Raw genomic sequence first — 19,449 nt, 5'->3', positions numbered from 1 at the left:
CACCACGTGTCTGTTCTTTTCCACCTCTGAGTGTGAGAGTATGCGTGCGTGTGGGTGTGAGTGTGTGCTTCACTTTGTGAAGCCATTTGTATAAAAGAGAGAATGTGTGTATTAGAGGTTACTCGGGTGTATATGTCTGTGTTTTTGACTTATTCTTTCTTTCATCCTACACACAACATTTGACCTGGCTTCTATTATTCATGCAACACAAATACATAAACATGCACATGCACACACACCCCTACAGACATGTCTCTATTGTCATGTTAAGAAAGCATGTAGAATAAGTTTTGTACATCCAACACCAGACTTTTCTTTTTTTTCAACCTTTTAATTTCGATTATTTGGGGTTTTTGTTTTTGTTGCTGCATGACGTGCTTGTGTTTTCAGTGGTACCTATTTTGCTGCAACATCTGATTTCTAGCTGGGTTTGGACCCTCGGGGCTACATGCACCAACACACACACCTTCCACCCTGACTGACATACCTTTCAGGATCAGAGTTCCACACCTTGTATTTTCTGCTTGGACTTGTGAGCAGCACAGCACCTGGCGGAGGAATCCTTTGTATGGTTTTCAGAACCAACTGAGATCTTAGTTTCAAACTCATTCTTCCAGCTCTGGGTGAAAGGAGTGTGTTGGTGTGTAGTCCTGTGAGTCTCTGCTGTGTATCAAACCTGTGTATAAGTTCAGGGGTTTCAAAGCTACTAGTTGTGTTGTAAATACTACCTTATCACTCAGTACCTCTGTACAATCTGTAAATAAGTAAAGGTTACATTTTTCTACTTGTGTGAGTCTTATTTATCCATCTAAACTGTCTATCCATCTATTTATCCAGTTATGTATTTAGCTAAATTGCCTTTTTCTTACCAACCACCTTCTAATTTGCTTGTTAAATTAAGTTCATTTCAACTTGAAGAAACTTATTTCTTCTTTGTCCTATTTTTTTTAATGTATAATCTTTCCAGCCAGATAGCTTAAAAATTAGTTTTTGGCTATCATACCTGCTAGTTATTGTGCTAAAAAGGCTTTTTTTCAGTAATAACGCAATATCTTTTAGCAATTTTGCTTACTAATATGTTTGGTTGATTTAATAGATTTTAATCTATATTTTCAGCTTGATACAATATTTTGACTCTTTCTTGCTCAATTGCTTGCTAAACATTTAAGTTATTTTGTTAGCTAGCATGTCTGTTTGTTTTTACTACTTAAATGTTATGTTAGGTCCAAAACTCTGAATCCCAGAATTAACACGGTCACAATTTCCAGGAAGGAGGACCTTCTCAGCATGATCACATGACATCATGGTTTAACCAACGTCTGCTGCTCAGAGCAGCTTCTCTCCCACAGGCCCCTGCACTGGTGGAGGACATTTGCCTGAATCCTTTTCCTTGCTGGTTGAGAATTTGTGTCTTCAAAATTGATTGGTCTAGCATTTGCCAAACTGGTAACTGTATCCGAGCAGAAATTAACCCTCAGTCTAGCTTATTGAAGCACCTGCAGAAAGAATGTTAATATTATTCATTCACCGAAAAGAAAAGCTGTCTGACAACCTGGACGAAGCAGTTCTTCTGCTCCTGTGTCCAGAGAGAACACAAACCAGAGCTCAACACACATGCCATGTGTGTTAGTCAGACCAGGACTCTGCCCGGACTAACACAAACTTCCCCAGCCTCTAGCTTGAGTGGTCTGCCACTGTACAATGGCTTTTCCCTTGTTTATTCAACTGGCCAAGGCCACCAGGTTTGCTGTTGTTGTTCATTGGACGCCTTTTCCATAGGATCGATCGAATAAAGGCATATGTCTGGGCAAATTTGGGAAATTTAGGTTAGAATAACACAATTTATTGTGGTTTAAATTGCCTTTTTGAATTGTTGATGCTTGAACTGTGTCAGACCACAGCAGTCCTAGAGCAAGAACTGAGGATTCTAACTTTTTCTCCATATTTTCCTTTCTCCACTAACCAACAGTACCTGGGTTAAAGACTGTTGGTCTTTAACCCAGGTACTGTTGGTTAGTGGTTTCATTCATATTTGTTCATTATCCCATTTTTTTAGTAGTTCACAACATATTTGCAAACTAATTCTAGTGGAAAACTAATTTGGCCTCATTCAAAATTCCTCCAAATAATTCTGGTTCATACTGAACTGTGATATTATTGTGTCATTTTAGTGCTTTTTGATTTATTCTTTTTTGTTCCATTCCTATTTCACCTTAGGTTTAATTATTATAGTCTGAGTATTTTTGTTACCGTAATAAATTATAAAATTTTTGGAGAGAAGTTGTCTGTGTTTATTCCATATATGTGTGCAGAACATCAGTGATCAACATTATCCTTTATCTATTGTTATTCAATACCAAACATCACCAGGCAGTTATTCATAAATAATAACAGACTGAAAATTATCTGATAATCATGTTGTATCCACACTTGGATACAACATGATTAACAGCAGGACATCCACAAAGCCAGTCTTTTCTTTCCGTTTGAAAACAGCCCTTCTGTCTCGTAGTTTGAAGCAAACCTTTCAGCTCCAGTGTTGGTCTTTCTTTAATTCCTGCTTTGATTGAAAATCTACTTTAGAAAACTGTTTAAGTGTAGAAATGTAGTCATCCACGTTGACATCAGAAGAGAGGAGAAAACAATAAATATATTGATGCACTTGACTTATTTACTGTATGGCTAGCTCGCTGTCTCCTTTTCTGCAGAAAGAAGTCACAATACTATTGTCAGGGATCATGAGCGCCCCCTGCCATGAGGAAACAAAACTGACTGCCTCACCTCAAATCTGTTCTCTGCCATTTATGATCGCTCTTCAGCACACACATTATATACATAAGCTAAATAATTGAAAATCAGTTCATATCTTAAATGTTTTTTAACCATTTTTTGGCGACATACAGACAGGAGGAACATGCTCTGATCCTCTCGCTAACTGGCAACCAGCGCAGTTAGCAAGAGGTTGCGCAGTCTCTGTCTTCATAATGTGTGTGTGCAAACAATGTGTGTATATATATATATGGGTGTGTGTGTGTGTGTGGGGGGGGGGGGGGGGTATATATATGTGTGTGGGTGTGTGTGTGGGGGGGGGGGGGGGGGGGGGTCTATATATATGTGTGTGGGTGTGTGTGTGTGGGGGGGGGGGGTGGTTATATATATGTGTGTGCACCCCGGGGGCCTTTTGTGGCTGGATTTTACAGTGACAATGAAAAGTTGAGGCAGAGTCAGGTAGAACAGCAGTTGTTTATTCTTCTCACAGCATCAATAATCTTTTCACAGGTGAAACCGCAGCCTTAAATAGTCCCAGCTATGATGGACCAAACCACCTTTAATTCACAGGGGAATCTCAATTCGCCAATCTCCACCTATTTAAATAAAATACCTTTTACTAAGTACAAACATTTCCACTTTTTATAAATATTTTATGTTTTATCATTACACCATAATGAAACACCACAAAACCCATAAACAATTCCCCCCCACACACTTTTCAATGGCCTCTCCCAGAACCTATAAATGGTGTCTGGACCCTGGGGCAGTATTTGTCCAAACACTCTGGAGAGGACACAGAAAAGACAGGTGAGTCACTTCATATTAGCACTCCACATTTAACATATTATGCACAAACATTTGCTCAGTTTCACCCACCAGTAGCTTCTTGCTCTGAGTAACATTTATCCTCTCTTCACAGGGAACCAGCTGACGTCTCAATCAGGAGCAGCTGTGCAGAGCCCAGAACAAAAGGCTACATGCTAATCACTAAAATACTCAATAAATACAATTAAAACTTCTTGTGTGCAAATTGTTATTTATGTGCAAATCTATGCTTAAAGTGCAGCGCTTAATAAAGTGCAAAAAGTGCTTTTAAAAGTGCTATACAGTGACTTAAGTAAAAATAGTCCCAGTAATGAAGATCTCTTCATTACAGTGTGTGATTCTAATATAACCCCCAAGAGATGGACGCTCTTATCTGAGTGGAAGTGGGACAGGAGAGGGGAGCAGAGAGTCTCATGTAGACACACGTTTTTATGTTAAAAAAAAATAAAAAAATAATAATTTGCACACTGGGAGGCATGAGGTTGTGTCACAAGCCATAGACCAGCTGCAGCCAGAAGAGAGAGGGGAACAAAGATATGAGGACGACTACACATTTGTTTCCGTTGAAATGAAAACCTACCTAGAATTTACTACAGAGTGTCACTGGGCTGTATCCGTATGTGGTTACGTTTATAAGTGTGTAAGTGTGCATGTTGCTTCCTCAGAGACAGAGTGTGAGGACCACTGCGGCCTAATTCATCCTGACGTGATCCATCTGTTCGTATCTAATGGCCAGTGTAACAACACACTCTTTGACACAAGCCGTTACCTCCTATTTAATTTATAGAATTTGGAGACCCCCACATGCCCAGTTGTAATGCAATTACTGTTACACACTGGAGCAGAATACATTTTACCCCGCAGGAACATACAAGACTTAACATTCATAAACACAAGCCTGTATTCCCACAGATAGGTCAACTTAATCTCCTGGCTGCACACACATAAACATGCGATCGGCTGCTCTACCACATATAGCCATACTCTAGGGGTGTGAGATGAAGCAGATAAATGAAGATAATTAATTTCCTGGATTAAGAGCGTCTCCATCTGAGCAACCCTGCGGCTCAAGAGTAGTCAGAAGGAAAACAAGACGAGTAAGTTGGAGAAAAGTGGATGATGGAGGACTTGGAGGGTGATAGCACTGGCTCTGACAGGCCTGCTGTAGGCTGTTGGCGCTTCCCAAGACTCCAAACATCCTCATTAACCAGAAGCCAGCCTACACACTTAACACGTGTGTTTCTGCATGTGTGTGCAGTCTTGTATTATTGCTAAACCGTTGTGATTGCGTGTGTGTGTTTTTGCATTTCTTACCTTGTAAGGCCCATTTTTCCAACAAAGACTATGTTGTGAGGATCCACTGCTCCTCATGGTGCTCAAAGTCTATTTTTGGATTGGTGTAAGGGTTAGGATGGAAGTGCTAGGTTAGATTTAGGGTTAGGCTATAGAACTGAATGAAAAATGAATGGATGTCAGTGGAAAGTCCTTGTGAAGATAGAAAAACATGCTATGTGTGTGTGTGCCTGTGCTGGAGATAGCTTGAAGAAGAGGGAGAGATACAGAGCAGCGTGGCAGCCTACACACCAAACAAACCTATGAAAATTCATAAGGACCTGGCGACGCCTACTCACAAGTACTAAAAATACTGGAGTGAGTTGAGCCTAGTCATAAGAGAGGAAAGGGGAGGAAGAAGAGAGAGGAGATGAATAAAAAGAAGTGAGAGAGCAGCAGCAGAGGAGGAGGGAGAAAAGACCAGATTGGTGTAACATGAACCAGGACAGAAACGAGTCGAAAAAGAAGAGAAATAATAGTTACATCAACTGTTTCCAAGTTGGAACATCTATTCTTGGGCTCCAGTGGCCAGTAACCACTTTATGTGAGAGTGAGTGTGTTTCAGCGTGAAAATCCCCATGTCTTCCTTTATGTTTCGGAGCTTGAGAATAAGGAGAGAAAATGTTGCTTTTTTCTCAGCTTGGTGTGTGTCTGTGGTGCACAATCCCTCTGATTTGACGGATATTGACAGCAATTTACTGTCAAAACCATCTATGGAACAGAGGAGAGAGTCTAGGACAGACACCCCCTTTTGATTCTGATTCAGCCTTTAGAGCTGATACACAGTCAAATAGACTTTTGTCGAGGATGTCAGAACAGCTCCTTTCACAGCTGAGATGGTGGACTTTTTGCAGGCTTTGGTAGATGTTGACATCTGATGTTTGATTGACAGTTCAGCTGTGTATGCAGAGTATCTCTGTGGTGTAGCTTTTAAAATCGGAGTTTCTCACCTGTCTGTTTACAGTGCCACTGCACTTCAGACTGTCAGGTGTGTGATAGTCAACTTATGATTTTTTTTTTTAAACAAAATGTCATATCATCAACAGTGTTTCTCAACAGCTATTGTACAGTGTCCCCATCCTGTTTTAATTTAAAACTTTGCAAATTTTTCTCAGGCTTAGTGGAGAGGTTCATATGGATTTATGCCAGATGATTCTACAACAATAATGGTTGAAGAACTTTCAAAAACAGCCAAAAATGATGAAAATATTTTCCTTGGTTTTGGCCCCATTTTTCCTCAAACTATGTCCAAGATCTGATCATTTTTATAGAAATGTATGTTTCTGTTAAGCAACTTGTCTATAGAGATGAACTTTGCTGACATAGATACTCCAAAACTAAACAAGTACAACACTGGTCTAAACATGAAGAAACTGTGATTCATAAACTTGGCACAGTACCCACATGATCACATGGAACTGGTGTGGTCAGACACTAAACCTGATGACAGGACATAAAGTTATCAAAGCACTTTAGAAATCAGAGAAACCAACAAACAACTGCAAGTGTTGCCAAGATAGTTTGGTTACACTATGCTATCATGTTCATCAGGACTAGTTTAAAAATTTTCAAAAAGGAGCTTAAATATAAAAGTAAAATTGAAATATTTTTAATAGAGCTAAATACAAATTGAGGAAGACCAATTTCAAGATATCAGATGTTAGCCGAAACAGTAGCAATGTATTTTTTAGGCCTTTTATAACTTTCTAAAGACTGAATTTGCTCTACCTAGATACACTCAAATTTCACCTCTTAAGAGTGAAACTGCTTAGCAATTTGTGAAATTGTGAAATTGCTTAGCAATTTCTGAGCTTTTATGCAGCATTCACTGTAGTGTGGCAGAAGGAGCTCCTACTGCACCTGCTGACTTTGTTCCCTTTTGTTTTGAAGTTTAAATTAGAGGTTATCTTCCAAATGATTTCTTAAAAAAACACCCAGAAGACAGAAAACATTAGCTCACGAAGTTTAAAGCCAGGGAGCAATTTGTCATTTCACCACTTTCAATACCTGTGTTTGGGATTCATGATCTTAGAGTAGTATTAAACATAATAAATTTACATTGTAAATTAAATCAGAACTAACAACCCCGTAACACTTTTATCTGCTGTTTTCTTCACTCAGATCAGCCTGCTCATTTCCTTCCTATTCAATTCCACTTGATTTTATACCGATGCTAAGCCATTCAGTGATCCATAAATTAACAAAAGTATTTTAAAGGGTATCCTCTGAGCATGATTGTTTCTGTATCTGTGATGAACTGCAACATTGTCTGGGATGTATCAGACCTCTCGCCTGACCGATGACAGTGTCTGTGACCCCACCAATAAACCTCCACCCGAAACTCTACTATTCAGAACACAACAAAGTGCAAAGTGAATTTGGAAAATAAATTGTCTGAACAAATTATATAAATCCAGTGATGCCCACTGTTGGCTTTTAGCGTAACGTCTCCTTAAGGTGCATTTCAACAGTTTCTGCCCTGAATCTTTGTCCTATGTCGACTTAATGTCAGGAGCTTTCAACATTTATTTCATTTATTTAGCTCTGGTCTGTGGCATCACCAGTGAGGTTAAAGTACACAGTAGATTCGGCAAATAAACTCTGCTGACCTTTATTGCACCTCCTAAACACTAGATGTGTCACTGAGACCTTGTCAAGTGATGTTTGTCTATTCTGTAGGACACAATGTCCCTGAAAGAAAAAAAAGTTTTGTTTCTTTTACATTGCTTCTTTTACATTCTTTTACATTGCTGTCATGTTCTGGGAAAAAAATCAACAGACATGTTTGCAAAAAGAAGTCGCATCATACTGTATTTTCATTGAAGACTTATAAAATAGTTTCATGATTTTGGTTATGCCTGTAGAATTTAAACTATTCTTACCCTAACCCTAACCCTAAACCCTAACAATAAATCGTTGGGTAAATAGTTTAAAAAGAGAAGATATTAAACACATGCTTTTAAACTATATTAAACACATGCTAACACATGTATTAAACACATGCTAACCTTCAGCAATGGTTGCACATGCAAAATGAATCAAACTCATGTAACATATTGTTTTGTTTCAGCTCTCTGCAACACTTTGTCACCAAGCTCTATCCTTTTTTAAAACCCTTGCTATTTGATCAGTTTGACTTCAGAAGCCGACAATGACATTTTTATTACAGAAAGATAAAATTGACCTTTTACATCTTTAAGATGACCAGAAGAAGACTTACTCTGTACACTGAGGGTGATGAGTTCAGCCAAAAGTAAAACATTCAGGATTCCCAAAAATACAGCCACACCGAGGCAGAGCCTCTGTTTGGTGCTGCTCCAACCTTAACAAAAACCTTAACCTTAGCTAAATTAATTAAACACATACTAGATTTCACTGTGATTTCATTCTTACCTGTGTGTTTAGAAGCAGTTTGTCCAACAGGTTCCATATTGTTGCAAATTTCTCCATCCCTTCAGACTCTGTGCTGGCTTGTAACACTGATTATAAAATCCATTCCAGTAGTTGAACTAAGTGAAAAACTGTGGGGAAGAAATGAGATGTCTGGTGTTCAAAATGAAAAGTAACATATTTTAGAGATAACAGCCAAATAAAGTGCGGTTTCAGTATTATTTTCTTAAATATCTTACACAACATAAGATTCTTGAAGGTTTCAATATTTTCATAAGTTCATATCTGCTTCTTCCTTCTGCTTGGTTATCCTATTCATAATAAACACATTACACCTTTCTATTGGTGAAAAAATAATTGACGTTTACATTCAAGCACAACTTTGTGGTATACCACCTAATTAAAAATAGCTTTAAATCACTGATATAAGGATGAAAAATACATCTGATGTTGTGATGTTCCTGATGTGTCCAAAGTTCCAAAAATATTTCCTAAAGAGTAATAAATTATTGGAGCAGGTGACTGGTTCTCTCCTTGGTCATATGGACCTATTAGTTTTACAGGTCTCATTCTGTCCTGATAACTAGTCATAGTCTTTCTCCCAGTAAATGCAACTATCATTTTTGCATTTTCTGTATTGTCCTCTTTCTGTTTCACTCTAGTAACATAAATACTGACATTAAAAAACCCTGAATTAGGAGGGAATGTGGGGCAAATGTGGTCAAAGACCTGCATTATCACCAAACTTCTATCACCACTGGAATGAAGAATTATGGAATTGTATGTATTTATTTATATTTTAAAGTTATGTACATTTAGGACTGCCATCTAGTAAAAGCTGCATGAGCTGGTTTCTAGTGTCTAAAACTCAGTTACCATGTCTTCTCATCTTCCGAAACAGCCATGAGGGAGATCGACAGTTTGACAAATATATCTGGGTGCCCCAAGTAAAACCGATCAGTTTGCCGTCTCTAGTCCTTTTTATCTTTTCCGTCTTAATTCCTTCCTCGGCCCATATGAGACCATCTTTAACTATATCCAGTTCAGATTTTTCTGGTCACTTCCGTCAAGTCCTGTTGGAGTCAGGCATCTCTAACGATCATTACTCGATGTTTTGCATCGGAGCAGCCTCCTCTGCAACCAGTCAGGGTATCTCAGATCAGATGATCCACGTTTTAGGTCGCTGGTCATCCCCAGCGTACCGTTCATACATCCCCAATAATCTCAGTGATTTATTTCAAGCTCACTCTCTCCTCTGTTCAATTTAAATCAGACTCTTTTGGAGATCCTACGCAGGCTAAGGAAAACAGGAGGAACCATTTCCCGAAGATAAAAACTCCACGTAGAGTCTTCACCTCCCAAGTCGTTCAACATTCTCCTCGGTTAACCTCATTCATTCCCCTCATCCTTTCATCCCCTCTTCCCTCTATTCCTTCTTCCCTCCACCCCTCCATCCCTTCTTCTCAATCCCTCCACCCATTCAACCTCTCACCCCACCCTCCCCTCATCCTTTCAATCAAAAAATCTTTAATCTGTGGATTATTTTGTGTCTAGATGCAATCTAATCATTCATTTCACAATTTAAGTGAATTGTGAACTGAATGATTATATACTGCAAATTCTGGGATTCTGCAAATTAAACACTTTTATAGTATATTTCAATTATTCCTTTCATACAGTCTAGGCTCTCTGAAAATAAGAAATTACCTTTCAGAGAAAATATAAATATTTTTGATTGGCTTTAGTATGATGAGATTTTACTTAATCTGACTGATTTGACTTTTAATGTGTATTGATGCTTCACATTGATCATTTATAAGCTTATCAATTACAAGAGGTATACTGTCTTTGTTAGTGAACATTAGTGAACAGACATCATCATTAGAACCAAGGAACCAAAGCTGTAGATAATTTTAAAGGTAACAGATCAGACATACAGACAAATAAAGCAATAATCTGTTATTTGTTGTATAGAACATATTCTGAAACAGCTATAGTCATTCCAGACTGCATGGACTTTTTTGAATTTGACAAATTTTCAATAAGTTTCACCCACACATTTTTTTATATTAATTGACTTCTTAGACAGCAGTGAAAAAGAAAATTAGAGTTGTACAGCAATATTGCAGCAATCTCTCATTTCAGTGATTCTGTATTCTGTCTGAGTATACACTGTCATTTTCTCACATTACAAGCACAAAAATCAGGGAATTTTATTTGACTTCATTTGATAGGCCAACACAAAATAATTGCATAATTGTGAAGTAGAAAGACAAGTTTAAAAAAAAATAAGTGAATAGTGTGGCATCTTCCTGACCCTGATATCCAGACTCAGAGATCGGGTTGTAGAAGAGTCTACTGAAGTGTTAAGATATAAAATAACATCTCAAACTTTGAATATCTCGCAGAGTATCCACTTGCAAATCTAACAAAGACACAAATTTACCAAAATAACAAATTTTGCTGGGAAATACATTGTCTCAGGAATTATTACGATAAATGATAACATTGTTGTTTTGGCAAAATTTTCTATTAATATAATATATTAATTTAATGCAAGTACGCCCTCCCAAAGATTAAAAAATGCCTTTCCAAACAACGTCTTACACAGGAACTGAAAGACATTTTAACTATCCAATAAATAAACCAAAAAATAGATAAAATGGATTATGAAGTCTCTGTAAACACAATTGCCCTTCAAAATATATTAATGAGGCTCACACAAGGAAAAACAGTTAATACTGCGTACTGTGTGTCAAATTTTTGCAGCATTTTTTAAAATGGCGTCTTTTCAATTAGATTAAAGGGCAGCATCTCTTTAGCGATCAAGCAAACTGTCTTAGTGCTCATTATTTTGCTCTGGCAGTTTTGTGTCTGTCAATAAAACATTTCAGTGACTGTGACAGAAACAGCTCATTGGTTGTAGTTTTTTTTTTTTTCCAAGCAGGGAAAACTGCATCAGATGATTATGTTTTATGTTCATCCAATCTGACTGAGCTATTTTGAATAGACAAAAATATCAGTTTTATTATGTATGAAACTGGTAGTGCACACCAATGCCATTACAGATAAAATGTTTCAGGAAACCTTTAACTCACAGCGGCTAAATACATATGAATAACACACCCTGTTGATTTTTATTTAAGAAAATGGAAAACATTTTATCCTTTACTTGACCTTTACATCTATGCAGTGCTTTCTGTTGGCTTCTCCTGCAACATTCCAACAAAATACAATGAAACCTATTCATAAGGTGATACAATGACATTCTTTAGTTCACATACCCTAATTTTAATAATATCAACCATCATATTTTAGCCAACGTTTTTTACTGCCATGCAAGGCTTTGAGTCTTGCTGTAGAACCACCCAGGATATCCACCTTTTCCCTCCTTTGAGGATGGCCTTTCTATTGGCTTTAGTAAAGGCTGACAGATGATGTGTGACACTGCAGTCTGTCACTCAGCTCAGCTTGAGCAACAAAAGCATCATGGCCTCTCTGATAGTCAACCATAAATCATATATGAGCATCGAGTGGAACGCTTTCACTTGATTAATGACAACTAGTCTCTGTCTCTCACTTGCACACATAAACAGCTCCACAGTTATGCTGGTGGCTGTATGACAATCAAGGCACTTCTGGTTGTGAGAATAGATGTCAAACATTTAGAGTAAATTTAGGTTTAATAACCATGATAATCACGAACCCAATGCCCCACCCACCCGTTTACAAATAGTGACACAGCGTTGGTGTTCTAACAGAGGCTTTCCACCTGACTGCTGCCTGCTGAGGAATACTGGGAGGCAGAAACAAGGACTTACACAAACTCTGCTCTGTCTGCATCTCGGTTGGCCTCTCTATGTTGAGCGCCCATATATGTGAGAACCGCAGCTCTCAGACTTCAAGTCGTTTTGTTGTGTTTGTTTTATTTTGTCTCGTCTATAAATGATGAAGCTCCAGGCAGGAGAGAAGGAAGCACTCAGCCCTTACCAGGAGGGAAGAGCTCGCCGGCGGGCAACGTCCCCTCGCCACTCGCCACCTCCCCCTCAACCATAGAGGTCCCATGACAGACAAACTAGGCCAGCTCCTGCATGTGTGTGTGCCTGAAATGAGAGATGACATGTCCTGGCATTCTAAAGGATCCACTGTGTTCTGTGTTGCTGATGTGTTATTTATGGTCAGAGGTGTAAAAAGGTATTTTGTTAGTTCTTTATTTATTGTGGACAGTAATGTCATTGTTTATTGCTTTGCTTATTGCTTTGAATTGACATAAATTTCACAGAACATCCCAGGAACCTATAAAAGAACATTTTAATCACTTCTGAACGCGATTCAATTTTCCAATACTCAAAAATGTTCAAAAGAAAAACAAAACAAACAAAAAAAGAAATGTTATTGTAATTTTCTTCATTGATGTTGAATTTATTTTTGTTTTCAACCAAAAACCAAAAACCTTCTAATACAAATATATTTTGGATGTGGTGTACAGTTGAAATCCAAATCATTTCTTAATATCTTTCTTCCAAGAAGGTATGACACAAAACCTCAGAACAATGCCAAATGCTTTTGAACATCTCTCTATTTTGGTGCATTTTTTTGTGACAGACAAAAACAAAAAAGTGTGAATAATTGGAAGAGGAAGAAAATGGTCAACTATTTTTAATATATATATTTTAGTTAGAAATATAAATCTGAGAAATGTGGTGTACATCTTTTGGGTAGTAACTGTGCAGCCTTCCAACACCTGGAATGGAAAAATTTGCCCAATCTTCTTTGCAAACTAGCTGAAATTCAGTCAAGTTGGATTGGAAATGTTCAACTTTCAGCCATGAATTCAAAGTTGCATTTGGGTCTGAACTTTAATTTTGCCATTCTAACACATAAAAAACCTTTGATCTCATCCATTCAGCAGTTCTAGCTGTATGTTTAGAATGATGATCCCTCAAAAGTCTTATTCACCTGCATCCCCATCTCTTCTAAACAAAAGGATCCTCATAGCACGACGGTACCACCAGCCTTCACAGACTTCAAGGCAGAAGCACATTTGCACCATCATGCAAACAATAACTTTACTGTTTACACTCATTTCTCATGTTGTAACTATGTTGAGATGTTGACCGAGGATCACTGTGTAATAAGGCTAAGATGAAATGGTTACCATGAATCTTCCAGTGGCTTAACTATCTACCTTCTTTTAAAGCAAGTCCCAAGAAACTGATTAAAGGGTTCAGATTTGCCTGTTCAAAGCTTACTTCATTTATTCATCCTGTAATCATGTGTGGATTTTTAAACAGCAGGAATTCAGGCACATTCATGCCCACATACAAACAAAACACCCAGAACAGTTGTGACACAAAATAGCCACAAACTGCACTTCTAATCACCCAAGTCTGCTCTTTTCATTCTGTGTGTCACTTTTTGACTGTTTTACATTCATCTGTGTCGTTTCACTAAATTCGAATGTCTTTTTGTGTACTATTATAGTTCTTCTGTCTCATTTAGGTCATTTTATGCCTCATTATACATTTTGGGTGTAATTAATGCTGTTTGTGTCTCATTTGAGCCAATTTGCATCTCTTTATAGTCGCTTCAAGTCTCATTTTTGTATTTGGGTCTTGTTTTAGTGTATTTGTGCCAGATACATAACTGTTTAGAGGGTTCTTATTATGTGTTTAAATTTAGCTTTTTTGTGGTGTTGGTGCCTACTTTCTAATATTTATTGATAAATTGGACTAAAACATAGAATATAAATTCTTTGAAGTAAAGTTATTGGTCATTAATGCTGTGAGCTATCAGTTTGATTTCTCATTTTCCTCATGTGCATTGCTTCCTCAACAAAACACAACAAGACATATTTCATCTACTGTACATGTGAAAAGATTCCTGTGGCATGAGCACCTCAATACCATATATTCTGTGTGGCAATGCCACTCTTAATTTTTTTTGCAAGTGTTACATTTTTCTAGTCTCATGCTACTCTATGACATGAACTCTTTCAGAGTTGACATGCTCTGACACTGATAATTTGACACTAGGGATTTAATGGTGTAAGTTATACTTACAGGTTCATCTAAGAATAGATCAAAAAATAAATTCGAAACAGTTTTCAATATAATTCATTCATTCCAAATATAAATGACACCAATAATCTCTACTTTGCACTTTCATAATAAAACTATTTCTTCCATCAAAAAGGAGTCAAAAGAATGAGGATAGCAATGCTATATTTTTATGGTGTTTTGTATTTAGAACCCAACATATACTAGTTATAGCAAATAAAATGATTGTATTTTGAGTAAGATAGCCCTGCGACAGATTGGCGACCTGCCCAGGGTGACCCTGCCTCTCACCCGGAACGTTAGCTAGAGATAGGCACCAGCACCCCTCCGGACCCCACTAGGGTCAAGGATGTTAGAAAATGGATGGATGGATGGATGGATGGATGGATTGAGTAAGATAGTGATAAAAAAAAGTAATTAAAAAAAAACAGCTTGATTTACTTTAGGAAACTAATTTTATTTATTTAGTATTCATGGAACTGCATCCAAAATTCCCCTTTTAACTCATTTTCCCAAGTGTGAAAATAAAATTGAAATAGCACTTTATTTAAACCCTTGTCACAGTTAAACAGGATTTTCAGTTAAATAAACCAGCTTCAAACTTTCAGCCACGTTAACCCAAGCCATGAATTATTGAGCTATGACCACAAAGATGTTCCAACGTTGGGGCGTGCTGTGGTGGCACAGGGGGTTAGCACGTTTGGAGGCCTTAGTCCTCGACGCGGACGTCGCGGGTTCGACTCCCGGTCCCGACGACCTTTGCCGCATGTCTTCCCCCCCCTTCCTGTCTGCCTACTGTAGAAAAAATACGAGCCACTAGCGCCGCAAAAACTCTTCGGAGAAAAAAAAAGATGTTCCAATGTCATCTTTTTTTGTTGGGGTGAGCTTCGCTGCTCTTTAACCATCACTGCCTCGCTTTTTAGAGCGTGACATGGCCAGGAAAAAAGCCTGGAAGTTCAGTGTACAAGAAAAGTCTTTGTACAAAATTGTATTGAATTAGTCTCACACTAGGAGAAAAGGGCAAACTGGGCAGCACAACAGGAGGCAGGGAGCACAAAGCATTTCTTTTTTGTAAAAAAAAATTAAAAAAAAACACTGGGCCAGATAGATGTTTCCTGTTGGCTTCTCAAGCTGGGTATGGATTACCAATTGAAGTCTTCCAACTACCCAGCACCCATTATCTCATTTAAAGAAACTAATTTCTGACGTTTATGTTACTAGAGAAGCTTAAAGTCTGCATATCTTTTTGATTTTTGTTCATTTGTAGCTCCATGTCTCTGTCCACAGTGCTGACTGTGGGGCGGCCAGCCGAGCTGGAACTGTCCAAGGCGTTGGAGACACTTCATGCTGACGGTAGGTCTGGTGATGCTGAATAGCTCTCAGCCTGAGTGATAGCTTTCTGACTTTATCATAGACACAACATCATTTTTTTACCAGAATATACAGAATTTGTGTTCTGGTTCTTATTAATACTAATTTTGGACTTCTGATGACTCATCTGAACTACTCTTTTACAGTTTTTGTTTTTTTTTTTTTTGGGGGGGGGGGCATTATGAGTAAATGTAAATTTTCATCACAGCTACACTATGGTTCTGTTGTTGGTCTCATTGCTGCTGTTGGTATCCTGAATCATCAAATTGTCCCATGAGCAGGTTAAAGTTTATGAAGTGATTTGAGCATAAATGAAGCTAATATCTAATCAGGATGGATACAGATTTTAGCAGTGACTCCACATCAAAAAAATCTAATCTAACCCTTTATGGTCTCATCCTTTTCTGTTGGTGTCGCCTTTGATTTTCATTTTAATTGATCTGCCAAACGTTCTCTCACCAAATATGATTGGTATAAAAAAAGCTTAGCTTTGCAGCATGCACAGCTTTTATGATTAGAAGCAACTAGTGTCTTTGTTGCTTTATCTGCAGTTACTGGGTGGCTGCTACCACCCCCAATATCCAGTAAAGAGGATGACAGGATTTCAGTTGTCTGAGTCTTTTAGCTAATCCTTCATACAAACAGTTTTTAAGCCTTTGTCTTTGCTTGATTTGCATAAAGAACAAGGGTCGACTTGCTGAGAGACGTCAGCCTCCCACACTGACATCTGTTGGAGAGGTACAGAGTTTTTCAGTAACAGAGGAAACAATAAGGGAGTTGAGCAACATGGTTCAGCAGCTGTTCGCCAGATTCAATAGACCCATTCACAGCAGATATCTTGGCTTGTCACCACATAAAAAGCGCCGGTGTAACTGATAATGATAAATGAACAGATTCCTGGTCCTCTTACACGGCTGTCTGCTTCCATGACACTATTGAACAATGTTGGGTCACCGATCTAAAATAACAAGTCAATATGTCAACACCGTTTTCCTAAATACGCTTCACACTGTTGTCAGTTGCCATTGTAATCACAGCTGAGTTTGTTCCAGATCTGACAGCCAGAAAGTTAAGGTTGGCAAAGTTCCAGTAAGTTGGAAAAAAAAAGATTTAAAAAACACAACTACCTTACTTAAATAATTTGTTTACAAACCTTATCGCAGCGCGGAGGAATCAAAAAACATTATTGAAGGCTGAATAAAAACTAAAGGAAGTGTCTAACATGTGAGTCATAAGACCACCTGGAGGGATTGATTATGTTTGCCATTTAGGCTGACATCCAGCTCAGCTGGAAACATTCAGACCACAAAAAATCTTACACTTCAGCCAAGAGAATGGTTCTCCATTTAAGCAATCCTTGTAATTGCCATTGTGGAAGGATTTATTCGGTGACCTACATGATTACACTGAAAGCCACAATGTTAGTTTAAGGCAGGGGTGCCAGTCAGTTTTCGAGGGCCGGCATCCTGTAAGTTTTAGTTCTCTCCCTGGAGGTAGTAACAACCTTTTCAGCATGTCAGTGTTCTTTTTAGGCCTTCTAACGAGCCATCATTTGATCTAGGTGCATTAAACCAGAGAGAGAACTAAAACATGCAGGATGCTGGCCCTCGAAGACCCACTTTGGGCACTCCTGGTTTAAGGGTTTTTGTTTGCATGAATTTCTATAGAAACTAGTGTTCTTCAGCGGCAGAGGAGGATGAACTTAGGGCAATTTTATGGAGTGGTATGTTGATAACAAGAATATCTGATTTTAATGTACTTGTGCTGTGATTCAATTCAATTAAAATCCAAATTTTTTATTTTTTTTATCCCAAAGGGATATTAAATATTGTAACTCATATTATTAAAGATTCTTCAAAGGGTTATTGTAGATAGTGATGACTGTTGGCAGGAAAGATCTCCTGTAGAGGTCAGTATTACTGTGAATTTGAACAAGCCTCTGACTGAAGACACTCTGTTCTTCTGAGACATTCTCATGAAGAGGATGATCAGGGTTTGTCCATAAGTTTCTCGATTTTATGTAAAATCCTTCTGTAGGAGCCATTTATCTTTTCCTGTGTTTATCGCCACCAAGGGGTGTATTTCATTTTCAGTTCTGAGTATGTCTCAAGGGGGATGGGGTTATTAAAGGTCAAGTGGGATTCTGTTCAGGTGTTGCTAATGGGAAGAGGCAAATGCTTTTCTACTGTGCTTGCTTTTGAGTTACAGCTGATTTATGTGGTTCTAAATTGAAATGGCAAGACAATTGAAATTCTACAGAAAATAAATGACTTTATGATTATAAGTCAAACTGAAGATCAACAAATCTTGATTGAGCACACAGAAAACCAACGCTTACCAGGAACAGCAGCAACCAGTAGCCTAAAATAAAGAATTTTAGCCGCTACACCTTCTTTGCATCGTCATCTTAAGAGGTTCCACAGTCGTACCCAGAACAGAACCACAAGAGAACCAGCCTTCTTCGTCAGGTTGTTCTGTTGTGATGATTACTAATGCAGGGGAAGGGTTGTGAGGCCGGCAATAGACAGAGAAATTGTTGAGCACTAGGTTGTTCAGTGAACACCACTGGGACAGGTGTTGGATCTCCTCTCTGGACAGGGTCTTATAATTATCTGCAGATTATACCACTGTAGTGGGTCTGATAGCAAACTTTAGAACCCTGTTAGAAAAGTGGATAGCTTTGCAGTCATGGGTGGACAGAGTAAAAATACCAGACTAAGCACACAGCCCTGTGGTGTGCCTGTATTGAGGACCAATGTGAATGACGTTCGGCCCCCTGTTCCATCCAAGGTTGCTGAGTAACATGAGCAGTCCAGCTCAAGTCCAGCACTTTTCAGTTTCCTGAGGAAGAAGAGTCTTTGTTTGGCCTTCCTCATCAGAAAAGCGGTGTTCAGTGACCAGATCAGGTCTGAGGTGACGTGGATGTCCACGATTTGAACATCCACATCCCTCCACCACCTCCTCTTGAATTGTAAGAGGTGGGTGCATTGTCCTCCTGGACCTCCTGTAGTCTGCTATGACCTCGTTGGTGTGAATCTCACTTGTTAGGATGAGCAAATAAAAAAAGAGGAAACAAGCGGGGACAGATGGGAAAAGGTGGAGGAACAAAAGGATCAGAGAAACTGACAAGAAGGCTCCCCAGAGCCCAGATCCTAACATATTCTTAGGATATATACATGTATTTTACTTACATAATATACTCCACTGAGTCTCAATGTTTTTAAAGGAATAACAGGAAACTAATGTTAATCCCACAAGAACAGCAGCATAAGGAACACAGCCAAAACTGGAAACAAAACGTAAATAAAGGAACCTAAAAATGCTCCTTTGCCTGAAAAATATGTTTCTTTTTGCATCAAAGAGCTCTGCTTTTTTTACCTATAACTTCCACAGGACTGCAGTTGTTAGCACTACTGCCTTGTAGCAAGAAGGTCTTGGGTTCAAGTCCCTGCCTGGGGTCTTTCTGGATGAAGTTTGCATGTTTTCTTTGTGCATGCGTGGGTTCCCTCTGTACTCTGGCTTCCTCCCACAGTCCTAAAACATGACTGTAAATTCTCCCGAGGAGTGAATGTGTGTGTCCATGATTGATTGTCCTGTCTGTCTCTGTGTTGCCCTGCAATGGCCTGGTGATCTGTCCAGGGTGACCCCACCTCTCACCTATTGACCACAGAAGATAGGCACCAGCCATATTTTGGGTGTA

Source organism: Xiphophorus hellerii, chromosome 24, assembly GCF_003331165.1.
Source record: "Xiphophorus hellerii strain 12219 chromosome 24, Xiphophorus_hellerii-4.1, whole genome shotgun sequence".
Classification (NCBI taxonomy): Eukaryota; Metazoa; Chordata; class Actinopteri; order Cyprinodontiformes; family Poeciliidae; genus Xiphophorus; species Xiphophorus hellerii.
This window is presented reverse-complemented; position numbering follows the sequence as displayed.